Source organism: Ambystoma mexicanum, chromosome 10, assembly GCF_040938575.1.
Source record: "Ambystoma mexicanum isolate Mex_15411 chromosome 10, UKY_AmexF1_1, whole genome shotgun sequence".
Lineage (NCBI taxonomy): Eukaryota > Metazoa > Chordata > Amphibia > Caudata > Ambystomatidae > Ambystoma > Ambystoma mexicanum.
In genome coordinates, this window is record NC_090932.1 from 784,653,514 (window position 1) to 784,667,692 (window position 14,179).

Below are 14,179 nucleotides of genomic sequence, written 5' to 3' on the forward strand. Positions count from 1 at the left end.
CCTTCACTTCAATTGATCACAAGGAACTGAGATACCTGGTAGCAACTCTTTGCCAAAGGAAAGCACAGGAATAACTAAGTGGAGTCCCAGTGACATGGAATCAATAGGTCACCTTATGAATTGCTGGCGAAAGGGCTATAAAATACAATGGTGAATTTTAGCTACTGCTTTCCAATTACAGCTCAGCTGTAAATATAGACAGGGGAAATTCAGACCATGCAGTGCGCCCATTTTAATTGTGCTGCAAATTTAAAATAGTTATAGGTGGCTACTAAACTTAAAGAATTCCATTTCCATTTTCGTTATTGTGCCTTTGAGTTTAAAACTATCTCTCAAAGAAGGAGTTTCTCCATATAAATGATGTGTGGGGCTTGCAGATTCTGATGCTGTGGACACCGAAGATGAGATATTCAGATGGATTTGTCGCGCTGACTAATTAAAATGATATTCCTTTAAGTGGGATTTCACAGATCATACATCAATGTCACACAATCAACATATTTTTGCGACAATAACTCCTTTTTCTTGGTGCAAACGTTGGAAATCAATGCACCGATATCCCGGGGATATGAGGCACAATGGGGATGAAAAATAAATGAAATTACCGTGTGTTGGTGACTAGGCAATTTGGGGTCATAGGTCAACGTTTTGTTGAGTGATTGGCTGCTGAGAAATAGAATGCGATTTGTGGAATGATGTGCACATCCCCTAGTGGACGATATTTAAAACAAAGGCAGATGTTTCCTACAGTATGTTTGACTTTAAAGCACAGCAGTACAATATCACTTACTGAAAGTATTAGAGAATATCATTTCCCAGCCAAATTCTATGAGCTCATGGAAGGCCGAAGCCTGTGCTATGAGCCCTCCACGCGCAGCCATGGAATCCCAGCTCCTTGATTCAGCTATCTGCAATGCACGATGAGACTATTGGAAAAGTATGCTTTCAGCGGGAAAATAATTCTTACTCGAAACATGACTTTGCTCTTCGTCATTGGGTGGAAGCTCCGCGGATCCAGTCCAGTATGAATATTCATGACATTATTGCGGTTACGGGAGTTCCAGCTGCAGCAGATTCCATCGAAATAGATTTCGTCTAAGTCTTTTCATCGGAAACTGCAGCAAATGTATGTGGTGGGTGGATTCCGGCTAATAATTAATGTTGGGTGTTAAAGAGGGTTTTGCCGAGAGACCCCCCACAGTAAAATATACAGGTCGCAATTCTCTCAGACTCTTTGGCGCTTATTACTTGACAGCTGCATGTACTAATACTTAATTGTCTCTTGACAGACGAGACATCCCTCATTCAGAGTCCGCAAAGTCCGCTCCACATGGAGCATGGAGCCACTATCAACTTTACTTGGTAATCATACTATAGAAACAAAGAACTCACAAAGGTTTTTTGCTCTTATGCTGTGGACTAGAAGTGAAGCTAAATCTTATGAAACATATAAAATTGATGAACTTTCCGCTCCTGATGAAGGGACTAAAATCCCGAAACGTGTCAAGCACAATTTTCTTGATCTAAATATTGTTGTGTATGGATTTCATACCTCATATGTTTATCACAAATATTAAATTACTTTTGTTCTTATTTAAGTGCTATCATAAATGTGTACAAATGAACTGTCATCTATGTTCTTTTGCTAAACTCAACACTAAGAATAACTCAGTTAATGGACTGTTTAACTTGTATATATACAAAGGATATTTGACTGATAGATATCAGTACAGATGGTGTGCAGGGGATGCAAGTGTCCATTTGTCTAGGACACTTATTTTTTGTTTACACCGCCGATTTTTTGTGCCAGAGTCGCTTCTACTCCTCTGCACCTGTAAACCTTCCTTAATTCATATACTAAATTCAACTTCCTTGAATTACCGCATGAGGTGTAACCTCCGTTTTTGTTCTTAACGTTGAATCATGGGAGACTGGCAAGGCCAACCCGCATGACAAACATACTAGCCACCATTGCACCAGTGCTTTCAGGCACAGGAAAAGCGGGCAAAGCCTGCAGTATTCAAGCTGCCCCACGAGGACCAGAATGCTTATCCTTGTGGACTGGTTTGAGGATTCCCTACACAGTGCGGGATATCAGTGGCATGTTCGGGGAGTGGCCTGCGGTGGCACATACTACACCTGCAATCTGATTGGCCACCCTAGGTGCCAGCCCCTTATCTTAAACTATGATCATTATGTGTGTGTGAACGCTCATACTTCATGCCACCCCTGCATAGGTCAGTGCCCCACTTGGGCCACCCCAGTCAAGAGTCTGGATACGCCACTGTGGGGAACCACGCATGGGGACTCTGCATCAGAATGGTGTGTGTATATGCCGATAAAGGCACAGAAGGACTTTTATATGCTTTGGTTCTGTGTCTCCCCTCTTGAGAAGAAAAATGTGAGACATTGACCTTCTACTCTTAAAGAATACCAACAATCCTCCCATCCCCAATATATGTTCATGTCCATGTGGGGTTTATTCTATCCTTCTTATCGCACCGAACTTCCCTCTCTCAGACCCCCTCCTTTCCAGTACTGGTGTTTAATGACCCAGTTACCGGGTAATTCAATCCTTCCAAGGCTAACAAAATCGCCCCTCCCCTGCGGCCCCACTGCAACATAGCTCCTCTGCTACCCCCACTCCCTTACTTCTAGCCCTCTTGACAAGTGTGTGCAATGCTCTGTGGCTTCTCAGCAAGATGAACACGTTATAAACCCCAGACACCACAGAAGGAAAACGAATCTACAGATGACATAAGGATGGCAGACTGAGTAGGCGCCATCGAGATTCACACCCTAGAACTGCGCCAGCTTCTCACATATAACCATGCCACCCTCATGTTCTTCATGCATCTTCCACCCCAGCGTGTTCACCATGCCTGTCCCTTCCGTGGCTTCCCACGCCGTGGGCGGGGCCACTGCTCCATCTTACCAGCTCTCAATCCACCCCAGCACTTGGAGCTGTTCATAGAAATTGCGATGGCAACCGTGAAATGAAGGGCATATGTCTTGTAGGGGTTAGCAATACGGTGCATCAAAATGAATGTTAACGTGGGCGACAGTTTAGGCAGCGCTAATTTATCACTACAATTCGACCTGCGTTTCGCACATTGAGGGCAGTGTTCGTGTAAGATGGCGGGAATAGTGTATGATTGTCCTACCAGGGAAATTGTATGCTCTCCACAATGAACTGGCACCACAGACTAAGCACAGGTCCCAAGTCATTGGAGGCCTTGGCGTTTTTCCTTATGCATTTCTTTTTGTACGTCAAAGTTACTTGTTTCTCTCTTTGTTTTTATTCCTTTTTAGTGCAAGGGTGAACCCTAGTGGCTTAGCCACCAATTTTGTTCATTTCCACTTAACCTACTTTCTCCATCTTAAATCACTCTTGCTGGCATTGTGGTCAATTCAGAATGGGGTGGTGGAACAGAATCTGAAAGCCCCTGCGACCCTTACAGCCTGCATTCACACACCCTGAACTCAAGTGCCCTGAGAGACCTGGCTGCACTCACTTTCAGCATTTACCATAGTTTACAGCCGAACTGCGTGGTATCAGGCAGCTCTGTAGGAGTCCTGAAAGAAAGTACAGGGAAAGCATCACAATGATCACCGTCGAAATGCCTACAAAGAACATCTAAAACCTGCCACAAATGCTCTGCTTAACTATTGGCACTCCATTATCATAATTTATCATTTTAATACCAGAGATTGGTTTCTAAGTGCAGGGATTCAAACCTGTGTTGGTCTGCGCTGTCTTGCTTTCAAAACAAATGCGTTGCCCCTGAGCTATCCCCCCGCATAACAGCATCAAACCTTGTGAGAGAGTCCATAAACTATCCACTCCAGCTTGGCTCAGCAACTCTAACCACCCTGTCCATCCTCTTTTGACTCTCACATTGTGGCCTCATTTTTCTGGGACATGGGGTTTTTACTAAAATAATGACCATTCAAATGACTGCTAAGTCTTGTGGTCATTTAAATGTGATGCATGTCTTCAACCTTCTGTTAAGGGAGCGGGCCAAATTTCCCTCCTCTAACTATTGTTTAATGTAAAGAATTAAGGCCATCAAGAACTCTGAATCAACAGAGGATCTCATCACAGTATGCGTAATGGAGGCCATAGTGGAAGTAATCACTCCTTTTGTGGTTGACATCCGAAACACCTCTCTCTAGGAAGGAGTAGGGCCTACAGTTTCAAGATGGTATGCCACGATTGTAATGGCCTCTATTTGCGATTAGGTAAATTCGGTCAACCCATTTCATCAAGGCAACTAAATACACACATACATCCATATTACATGGCCTGCGGTAGCGGCCATATAGTTATGGTTAAGTTGCTAAAACCATAGGAAGAGCACTTTCTGGTTGGCTTATAACTTTGCTCCCCCTGGACGAATCCTCACCAAACTTTGAAAAGAGAGTATATGGCCCACTTTGGTGAGGTTTGGTGAGGGGGGGGGGCAAAATTGCTTTTTTTCCCATAGACATAATGTGAAAAAATGGCTGTCGCGCCTACAGCCCAAACCGCTGGACGGATTCCTACCAAATTTGCGGCAGGAGCGGCGGCTTGGTCCCGAAAGCGTGCTTTTGTTAATTTGGTGTAAAACCATACAGTAGTTTTTTTTTTTAAATGACCAAAACGTAAGGCAAACAAATTAGTGATATCTATGTCCACTCCACGGACTCACTTCCCTGTTCGGTCCATGGACCGGCCTATGATTGGCCAGAAAAATTTGCAGACTTTGCCGCTGATTGGGTGGTGAGAAAATGTGAAATGCGTCGGTTTTCCTGAAACGCCTGCCATCTTGGATTCGCAGACTGTTTTGGGGTCCGCGGAAAGTGCATTGAAACATTTTTTTTTTAAAACAGCATTGCACTTGTCAAACTCAACAAACAATCTCTGGGGATGTGGGTGGGACGAGGGTTGGTTTGGATATGGCCATAAGAAGCCAGAAAACGGGTTGTTACACCCTTCGAAAGTCCGCGAACACTCCAGATGTCCTGGGGCAGTCCTGTGGTGTTTGCGTACTATTTCTGCATTACAGCGTTGGGGAAAAGCAGTTTTTGGATGGCTTATAACTTTTGCACCACTCAATGAAACTGCATGCAATTTTGCAATTTTATTCTAGAACTAATCCTGAATGGTTTTGGAAAGTTTGGCGGGATTCTGTCAAGAGAGGGGGTTCCAAAATATTGTAAAGGCATATAAATGTGGTGTCATTTGACGAATCTGCACAACATTTGGCAAAACGATTTTGGATCTAGATATAAATGGTTTTCTAAAGTTTGGTGGGATTTTCTCAAGAGGGGGCGAAATTAGAGGGGGGTCTCCACATTTTTAGATGGCTTATAACTTTGTTGCTATTTGACGAATGTGGACAAATATTTTGAGAAAGATTATAGACCCAAACTTCAATGTTTGTGTAAAGACTGAATGGATTTTGTCAATTGGGGATTAAGTTATATAACTATTGTCTGTACATACATTTTGACACTTGTAAAAAAATAAAACATGGGCGGATTTCGAGCAAACTTGTGAGGAGCATTGGCAAGGACATTAAAGCATGATTTTGCAAATGTGCCCGTGTTTTATTTTTTGACAAGTGTAATAATGTAGGTACAAAAAATATTCACATACCTTTGGTGACTGAGGTATAGCCTGTAGCCGTGGGCAGTTGCCAGATTGTCTGGGTCATGGCATAAGGTCATGATGCGGACAATCTGGCTACTGGCATGACCGCTAGGGATGAAAAATGGTGTTAAAGTGGCTATGTTTAACTGGGACCGGCTATGTGGTAAAGTTATTCGAAGGTAGGATAGGTTTGAAAGGAAAAAAAAGTGCCTGTGGTAATATGTTCATATGGTTTTGGAGGCTGCCATGGCATGGGAAGAAGGGCTGTGTACGGAGCCCGCCTTCTCTTTCCATGTTGACTGTCTTGGAAAAGGATTTTCCTTCCTACAGTGGGACGCCGCATGCGTCCCTCTGTAGGAAGAAAAATCTATGTTTTAGCACCCTGGGTTCCCGCTTTGGGAACCAGGGGTGCTAATGGCCTTTATCCCCCATTTCAGGGGCTGCAATGGATAACAATGGTCCGTAGCGCTCCTTATTTAGTTATTTATTTATAACACACCAATGCCCGCAGACATCAGTCTGTGTGGTTACAGTATTTGTTGAGGAAGATGAGGTGGAGGAAGACAGCTTACTACTTACTGAGAAAGGAACAACCTTTCTGAGAGCATTGCGGTCATTGGATTTGGTGTGGCAGCACATGGAGGTGGTCCCGTAGGAGTACTGTCCAGGTAGTCTGCGACTGAGTACAAAATTGCACTCTGTGCATTTCACTGGTGTAGCTTTAGCCTTTGGTACACTCGCAACAGTTGCGAAGAACTGGCACACCCATGATTCGATCTTGGTGCTAGAAGTAGGCACTTCTACTACCTCATCTTCTTGGTCCTCTTCATTGTCTTTGAAAGTACTGTACTTTTTTTTGTTGTGAAGGTCCTCCAGCTGGTGGTGGTGGTGGCTCTTGTGGAGGAGGAATGGCAATTATTAATAGCAGTTTTGATAAAATTCTTCCAAGTAGGTACTTTGTACTAGATTGGTAATGGATAATGAGTATGAAAAGGTGTAGGAGGTGTGCAAAGGAAATTTTGAAGTTGAAAGCTCCTAGATCAGTAGAAAATGCAGTTCCGAACTGTTTCCGAAGCACGGATATGATCACGAAGCGCAGACGCCTTCGCAAACACAACACAATGCTGCGCGCAAGCGTATGGTCACATGGCACTGTCCAGAAGGTCTGCGATAAAGTCAGACTTTCCCGGACATCTACGGGTGCAAAATTATTTCAAAAAGTTGCAAAAAGTGTATAGGCATGTTAAAAATGATGCTACAAGGTGGGAAATGGAAGAGTTTTAAGGTGAAACTTTGTAAATTCGACAAAAATATTGCTTATTGGCTAAGTATGATATTAGTAAGTTGTAGGAAAATAGCATGCACTGGTAAAAACCCATGAACTTCACTGAAAAAACTTTGTTAAAGTGACGTTATGGTTAAGTTGCACTACTAAAAACCTGTGAAATTCAATGAAAAAACTTTGTTAAAGAGACGTTATGGTTAAGTTGCACTAATAAAAACCTATAAAATTCTATGAAAAAACTTAGTTAAGGGGACGTTATGGTTAAGTTGAACTAATAAAAACCTATGAAATTCAATGGAAAACATTTTTACAGGGACGTTATGGTCACAGGTAAAACTGAAAAACCTCCGAAATTCACCAGTTATGGTAAACTAAGCAACTATAACTCGTGCCACCACCATGCACTGCTAAGACTAACACCCAGGACATCAAAGATTACATCACTTCAGCAGTCAAACTAGTGATTACTTTGTGAGCTTTCCATTAATAAAAGAATCTCCTTCAAATGATGGTGTGCCATTGATAAATTGCCGACAGTGCGGGTCCAAGCCATTGGGCCACAATAATTTGAGCTTTTATACACCAGGGTGCCTAACCCCTATGCACTGTTCCAGCCTAAACACTATATATTCCTCCAAGTGATCTTATACACTTGGAGGTAGATGTCTTAGAGTTTAGGCCCATTCTTTTGTAATAGTCTGCCTCTGGCAGGGGTACAGCCATCCAATCCTCATCTACTTTCTTAATGCCCTATATAATTATGTGCGTCTGAGATGCCCACTAGGTAGGTAGTGGCCCAGTCTGTAGTTTCTGTCTTGCTCTGTTATGCTCAGGAACTTTAGTGAGTTAGTGCTGAAAAAAGACACCTTATACGTATATGCATTCATTCATCTGTCCATCCATTCATCCATCAATTCATGCATTCAGGGAACCATACTATACTTCTACTATACTTCTACATGTGTGTCATGCACCAGGCAGTCATGTATTTTTATTTATTTATATTTATTTATAACGCGCCAACGCCCGCAAGTATCAAGGTACACGGAGACACCAAAGGACCTACTAGAGAGAATAGAGAGGATAGCACACATAACCTAAATTCAACAACGCAATCCTACCTAGGGTTACTTTCCTAAGAAGAATCCAAGCAAGGATAACAAAGATCAAATACAAAAGGAGAGAGTTATTAAAAAATAAGTGTTTTTTAAATGTTTCTGAAAACATACCAGACGCTTTTCCAATCTGAGCTCCAGAGGGAGGGAATTCCAAGTCTGAGCTGCATGGACAGGGACGGAGCATCCAAGGCTCCTTGTTCTTTTGTATCTTGCAACGTCTAACTGTCCTTTGGAGCAGGATTGAAGCGATCAAATGGAGCGTATTACTTCACTTGTTCCTTGAGATACAAAGGTGCATCTCCATACATGCACGTGTGAACCAGGGAGAGAGCTTTAAATCGTAGCCTAGATGGCACTGTCAGCCAATGAAGCTTCTTCTTGGCATCTGTAACATGGTCCTTCTTATAAATGTCACAGATAACTCTAACTGCCTCATTCAGGAGAACTTGTAATCTGTTTAGGCAGCCCTGGCTTGCTCCGATTAAAAGGGTGTTACAATAGTCACTGCGAGGCATAATGATTGCCCTAACCAGGGTAGCTCGGTTCTTAGGTGCTGATCACCCCATCTACCTGGGACTCTGATCCAAGAAAGGCTTGTAAGTAGACCCCAAGCGTTTTTATCTTCCCTACACCATTAATGCGACTCCCTTCAATATTGAAGCACTCATATTCCGGACTCAATTTGGCTCTAGCTTGCACAGAGCCAAAAATCTGAAGCTCCGTTTTAGTGTTGTTCAAACACATCCAATTTTTGGACGTCCAGTTCTTAGTAGGCCATAGATGTGGTTTTGTCTAGCAGAGTCTGTACTGTAACACCCTCTTAGTTCCATCAAGGGCTGAGTATCGTCTGTGTAGTTAGTAAAGTGAATTCCCATAGTTGTCAGAAGATCGCAAAGAGGCCTATCATACAGGTTAAATGTTGCCGATAAGAACGCACCTCGTGGTTCACCACACCAAATTGGTTCAGTCTCTGAGCTGGCATCGCCCCAACACACACAAGAGTGTCTGCCACTCAGGAAGGAACAAACCCAGTCAATTGCTTCTCGAGAACAATCTCCAGTTGAACCAAGCGTATCCGCAAAACACTTATAGTTCAGCATCCACCTGAGATTTAGAACTCACATGGATGAGTGGTTAGCGTGAATCCTCTACCCATGTGCCACATCGTGCACATTTAAAGTGACCAGCAAAGCAAATGCCATATTGAGATTTTCAACACTTTTCCAGTTGAAATGAAACAAAAATTGATATAACCAATCATGTGTAGCATTCAAAATCCCATGGAACTGGCAAACTTCTGATCCCAGCCCATCTGTCATTCTAGTATTTATAGCTTTTAATTACGTGTGAAAAATAATGCTACAATCATACTCTTTCTGCTTAACATATTTGTCAAAGTGCACAATAAAGATATGTGTAACTTTTTCAAGTCAGCTCAATAAAACAAAATATTGTTGAAAGGCAAGCACATATGAATGCCAACTACTAATAAGAAGATATGTGGTCAAGTTTTTAAGTTGAAGAGGGGTCTCAAATCCCAGCTTCACCACTTAACTAAAGTGTGTGATACTGAGCAAATCAATATATCCCACTGTGTCTCATCTGCCAAAATCAGAGGTCCCTATCAGTGATTAATTTCACAATTTTCACTACTCTGTAAAAGTCTGAACGCCTGATAGGATGGCTATATAATAATAATAATAATAATAATAATAATAGTGACTGTTATATATTGCAAATCATAAAGTGTATTTGTCTCTTAGCTTACTCAGGGCAATTTCTTATAATGTAACTTCCCATGATCCCCTTGAGTATCAAAGTCTCATGTCAATCTCTATGATGATATGTTCTGTGTTATCACTGTAATGCTAATACGTATGCGCTTGAGGGTTTGTGCAAATCTTTTGTCGCACAGGGCCTCGCAAAACCTAGAACTGGTCTTGTGTATTTATTTATTTATTTATTTATTTTTTGATATGGTTGAATTTAATCAACCTTTCAAAAAATGAATGATTAAAACATATAACAGAATAATCAAGAAATTTTGGAAACAAATCATTAAACAACACTAATCATTAAAACATACATAACAGACAATTATTTATGACAACCTAGAACAGTTACAACATAAACAAAAAAGATATGAAATCGAAAATCCAAAATGCCAAAAAACCACAAAGCTAAACACATTTTTCAAAAAAACATTAAAGAAAACAAAAGGAACTCATTCTCTACCATTTCATGTGATTGATTGATGAGGATTGAAATATGATTTGTAATAAATAAAATTACAATACATGCCAAGTATGTCAAGTCAATGGAAACTCTGGATTATCTATAGGTACATTTACAATTGATGATTTAATATATGCAAGTAAATTAATCAAGGTTATCCTCCTCCAAGTTGAGACTGGTTAAAAAGTTTACGGCTGCAATTTGAACTGCTAGATTGTTACAACCTCGTAAAACTGCCCAGCATTCACATTGCAAAATGTTTCCCAAATATTGGCAATGTCTGGTGAACGCTGTTAATCTCTGTGGTAACAACACACTACACTCTGTCAACAAGTGTGCAGGAGTCTCACCCTTGGTTTTATCTTGACAGAAACGACATACATTTTGATCAGGTTTACATGCTCCTCGTCTTGCTTTGATATCGCGTGTTGGCCATAAGTTAAATCGAAAACGGGGTATTCCACTCCGAAACTGCGGAGAAGGAGCACAATTAAGATACTTTGGCAGAATACTTCGTTTTTTGGGGGGAAATCGTGCATCATTGCCATCACGATATGTTCGACACAATTCACAGGTTTTGATCCAATCCGTTTGATGGATTTTAGATTTCACTTTATCTGGATTATGTACCAACAAATTGATGGAGGTTTCTGCTGTTGCTAGTATTACATATACGTTATCAAGCCAATTCAAGATGAACTTAGATTGTTTCTTTGAGAAAAGATATTGCGAGACAGTTTCAAGCAGTGTATTGTCATTTGGTGCCATCAAACACTTCCTAAATAGAGCACACATACGCCAACTATATTGGGCTTCGAGGGATAGTAGGCCAAGTTCGTATCTGACCCACGCTATTGGAGTACATTGGGGGAGATGGAGAATTCTACGCCAATAAGTTGCTTCCCATTGTGTTAATTTAAACTTGGCGGCCACCGGGAAGGATTCAAGGCCATATAAAAGAATAGGGACTATTTTTTTGGTCCAGAAGTGCCAAGCTGGTAAAATAGAAAACTTCCCATATTTATGCATTATAATGCATGTCTGGGAAATTGCCGATGTCAACTTGGCCTCCACTCTCTCGATCTGCCCGTGTGCTCCTTGCTGTCCATCAAATATGGTACCTAAATAACAGTAATTTGGTGCCACACTAATAGGAATTGCACCAATGGTCCACAGTGGCCTCGCACGTTTAGGGGAATACTGGACAATTTGAGATTTAGTCAAATTTATAGAATGTTCATTAAGTTTGACATGTTCTTGAAATGCACTCAATAACCGTTGTAGCCCGACCTGAGTTCTAGAAATTAGAACAAGGTCGTCAGCATACATCAAGGATTGTACTTGTTTGCCATTCAATTTTGGAGAGTCTGAGGTGACATAACCTAACGGGATTTTCACATTGTGGATATAATAATTAAACACAGCAGATGCTAACGAGCATCCTTGCTTGAGACCACGATGAGTGGGAATTTTTTCCGTTAGAATGCCATCTAAAGTATTACGTATTTGAACAGAAGTTGCATGGTTTAATAAATGAATAATGTCAATTAAAGTTGTTGGGCAGTTATCTCTTACAAGCTTTTGTAGTAAAAGGTAACGACTTACAGAATCAAAAGCGGCATTTAAATCAGTAAAAGCAAAAAAGACTTGTTGCTTTATTGCATGGCATTGGGCTTTATAGCGTTTAAAGTCAACAAATTAATGTTGGTGCCCATGCCAGCCACCAATCCTGTTTGATTTGTGTCGCGATGTTAATTAATTCCTGTCCAGGTATTAAAATTGCAAAGGACCAGTTTTGTGAAGGTTTTACTAGGGGCGTCTAACAACGCAATCGGTCGATAATTTGCCAGGACAGTTTGGTCACCCTTTTTAAATACTGGAATTATTATTGATGTCTTCCAAGAAGGTGGAATGACGCAAGTGATCAAGATGTCTCAAAAAATCATGGACAAAATGTGAGCCCATCTGGATGAATGTGTCTTAAACATATAGTTTGCTAAGCCATCAGGACCCGCGGCTCTCGAGGAGCTTAGTTTCTTAATGATGTCATGAATAACTTCTTCTGAGGCTTCTAATTTCCAAGATTCTTTAGATAACAAAGTGTACTTGAAATTTGCATATTGGGGGATCAGCATATAGGGTGGAGAAATGCTTGATCCACACTTGCTCAGGGACGCCGTTAAGTTGTGCATCTGCTTGTTGGTGGCAGGTGCGGTTATTCAAAAGAGACCACATGCTCGCTGAGTTTTTATTTCGCATGGCATAAGCCATAACTTCGCTATCATGTTGAAAGAGTATGGATTTTTGGCCACAAAGCCAGTTCCTATATCGACATTTAGCTGTCTTTAAGGCCTGCCACTTACTGGCAGAGTCAGACTGTAGGATTTGCCTTTTGATCATTCTAAACTCTGCCTTCTTTTTAGAGATGATAGCATCAAAGACATGAGTGTGTTTGACAACATTGGTCTGGGGAATGACTACCATTTGAGCAAATGTCTGTAACACATCAGTGTATTCATTAGCACCATGATGATCGGATTTAACCGCAATTAATTGCTCAAATTGGTACAAAGACCTCGCTGACCATTTTAAGCGAGTATGAGAGTTATTAACTATCAAGTTTTTGATGTTATATCGATCTCGGCATGAAGACAGAGGTTTCAATTTAAGCTGAAGAATTAGCATGCAGTGATCACTATTTGGATGATCTTTTATGGTGAATAGTTCAGTAGATGAACTTAAGTTGGAGTCAACATATATGTTGTCAATAACACTGTTTGTCTGTCCACGATGCCAGGTGTAATGTGGGGGGACATTGCTCTTTACTGAGCCATTAACCATGTGGTAGTTACGTTCGTTCATGATAGATAGCCATTTGCGAACCCCTTTGCTTTGTGGACCCACTTTCAAGCAATTAAGATTTAGATCACCTAGGATAATGGTGTGGGTGATCATTTTATCCATTAGAATAATATGAAACATGTCAAGGAGGCCCTCGAAAAAGATATCAGACATGCTATTTGTGTTGCGATAGATATTAACTAAGGCAAAAATCAAATTGTTATTTGAGATTCGAACTAGTTGGATATGTGCTCCAACAGAAGCCCATGGAGCAATTGAGAAGCCATTTGTAATATTGACTGCCACAAGAAGGCCTGAGGAGGGTCTACCTCCAGTTGGAATGGCTGGAATAAGGGCCATTTCATAATTGTCCCATAGTGGTGGTGTTAAAAGCCAGATTTCTTGCAACGCTATGATGTGATGATGAGCAAGATTATCACCAAATGAGACAGTTAAATGCTTATGCCCCCTGGTATTCCAACTTACAACACTTATTTGACTTGAATTATCACTTTTTAATGGTTATTGTCTAGAGGATTCAAATGGCGAGGCTTCCCTAGAGTCACTGCGTTTACCTTGATAGATTTTCGGTATCGCAATTGATCTTTTGGAGGTTGTGTGAGCAATTTCTGGGTCTTCTGCCAATAGGAATCCCATGTCAAAAAGAACCATTTTATTACGCCAGATCGATTGGAAAAACAATCCCTGATGGGATCCAGAGTCGTACTATTGGAAGTGGTGAATCAGTAAGAAATTCTACTTAATCGATATCATCTGTCGTAATATTACATAATTCTTCTATATCCCCAAATATGTTTAGGACACTCCTTCGATTGAGGTCATATATCGGATGGTTGCCTTCTCTACATTTGAGAATTAGAGTGTGGCATTCAGCCCTTTGTGGGTGAGTGTGACGTGATTGCCATTGTTTTTCAGTTTTACCTGATGTCCATTTCTCATTATTAAAGGCAGTAGAGAAATCAACATTCTCTCTCTGTCTAGGAGTTGGGGCATCATGAAAAGCTACTCTGAGAGGCTGAGAGTGTGTGCCAAACTTATGTTGGT

General features: G+C 41.1%; 1 protein-coding gene across 5 annotated transcripts in view; it reads right to left on the reverse strand.

The window, feature by feature from the left end:
- Nucleotides 1-14,179, reverse strand: part of VEPH1 (ventricular zone expressed PH domain containing 1) — a 2,478,904-nt gene that overhangs the window by 2,127,902 nt on the left and 336,823 nt on the right. The window lies entirely within an intron of this gene.